Genomic DNA, 2,207 nt, shown 5'->3' on the forward strand with positions numbered 1-2,207 from the left:
TTATAAAATTCACATACCTTATGATCCCCTTACAATGGAGATCACCAATCTAAGCTCGAATTTCGTTTTGGAACTGATTTGCCTTCTTGATTTGATAAATTTTGTAAGCTAGGGTTTGGGTTTTTGAGAGCTCTTTTGGCTCCTGTGATTTACACGAGGTGTTTTTTTTTTTTAATAAATAAAACCATTTTAAATTTTGTTCAACATTAGCCCCTTTACTTATTCAAGTTTTGTAAAGGGTATTTTAACCATGTTTAATTATGTCAAGACACTAACTAACTAGGTTATTTATTCCTAGTTATGTTATCTTGACGATTACCGATATTTAGTTTAAAATATAATATTTATATTTTTGGGGTGTTACAGTGATGCTTTCACTGTGATATTGTTTTTTTTTATTCATAGTTTGTGCACCATTAGTTATAATCTAATAAAAAAAATGAACAAAAAAGTGTGTGTATATGGAGTTCAATTGGTTCATGTTTATTGTCTTGCTTCTTAGGATTTTTTATTTGTTTCATGATAGAGCAGTATATGAAGTTCAATTGAATGGGCCTTTTAATAGATGTACATTATACTTTGCTAACTATATATCAATTACAAATGGACATGTATAGTGGTTTGGCCAGTCGTTTTAATGATATAACAATTATGTTGGGCTTATGAAAGGTAATAACCTCATGCTGTGGTGGTGATGTTGCTGGTTGTTAACTTGCACTACCCAGTGTTGCTTCTCGTTCGGTATGTTTTTTTTCTTCTTTTCTTTGTTACTTCTCTGTCATATGTCTGGTGATGACGCGTGCATAGTTTCATTGGAAAGGTGTACGCGCTTTTATATCTTTCATCTTCTTCATTTGTTCAGCCTCCTTTCTTCGTGTCTTTTCTCTTCTTGATGTCAGTTCTTTAAGGTTAGTTTCCAGTCCTTAAATGTTTCTTCACTTCTCGATTCAGACTACTATAAATCTGAAATATTAAGTACAGTTAACCATTAAGCTATATTAAATACCCAAATCGGATATTTGTGTTTGTTAATTGCAGGGAATATTAGCAGGAGGGACTGCGAAGATTGTGGTGAATGGGTCAACCGGGTTTCAGCAAAATCTGGGAAGCTATGAACGTATGCAAGAATGTTATTGGGCAGAGGTATCTGTTCTTAAAGAAATGGGTTGATGTGGGTCGTTTGCTTATTTGAGTCACTCGTATCAATGTAGCTAAGTTAGAATGGGTCAAAAGAAATCGCTCATACTACTTTAGATGTGGTTGTAGGTTCAACTGCAACAAAAGATAAAGAAATTTGATGCATTATATTAGTTTTGGGTACTACGGTTGAACGAGAAAATACAAAGAAGTAACGACAAGAGTAAGATATAGAAAGACTATAGAAAGAAAAAGAATGAATTGGGAAACTCGTGGCCCTAAATTTGCATGTTTGAATAATTTTATGATCAATCAATACCGTTTTGTTAATTTTTTGAGTTATTTGATTCTTGAAATGTAATTTTCAAACAATGACATTGGTTATTGCCCAACTGTTTAGTAGTTGGTTTGTAACTTGATTAAGTTTTGCCCTGTTGATTTTGCAGAGAACAAGAAATGCAAACTTTTACTTTGCTACTACTGCAATGGCTCTTGCTTGCTTTAAGGTTGGTTAGTCTTTGGGTTTGAATTCCTATTGGAAGCTTAGAGATTAAAATATACTCTTTGATATCGGTTCAAGCAAAGCCGGCATGTCTATTTTTATATAGAATTGAACACATCAAGCTGTAAGTGGGTTGTGTTACTTGAACCGAACATGATATATTGATAAAAAAAGAAATTTTGAACAACGGGCATGATGTTCCTTTTTAGATATCAAATGTGGAACTGTTTTCGTGAGTAGTTGATCGGTTGGTCTTGCGTCTAATTAAAAAAGATATGAGCTTGAAAGAACCTCTTTTCACCGTTACGAAATCGATCAAACGACTCCATTTTTTATTAACCCTAAATCGGTACACTAGATGTTGCTGTTAAGACCGTTGGCCTCTACTAAGAGTATGTTCTTTTATCTTTTGTTTTTGCGCTGTAGACAGTGATAACAATTTGATTTTTTTAAAGTTATTCATTATGAATGTTCTGTGGTTCTTTCTATGAAGGATAATGTCTGGTTTTGGGTGATAAACAATAATTTAAGTGTTGATGGTTGAAATACGAACGCCCAAGTTGTTACT

The 2,207-nt window shown here is 33.2% G+C and overlaps 1 long non-coding RNA gene across 1 annotated transcript; it reads left to right on the forward strand.

Moving 5' to 3' along the window:
* Window positions 1–371: 371 nt before the first annotated feature.
* LOC110925837 lies at window positions 372–1,869 on the forward strand. Its single transcript, XR_004862448.1, has 3 exons — window positions 372–908; window positions 1,039–1,143; window positions 1,584–1,869. It is a non-coding gene; the product is annotated as an uncharacterized LOC110925837 (long non-coding RNA).
* The last annotated feature ends 338 nt before the right edge of the window (window positions 1,870–2,207 follow it).

Source organism: Helianthus annuus, chromosome 7, assembly GCF_002127325.2.
Source record: "Helianthus annuus cultivar XRQ/B chromosome 7, HanXRQr2.0-SUNRISE, whole genome shotgun sequence".
In the NCBI taxonomy this organism is placed as follows: Eukaryota; Viridiplantae; Streptophyta; class Magnoliopsida; order Asterales; family Asteraceae; genus Helianthus; species Helianthus annuus.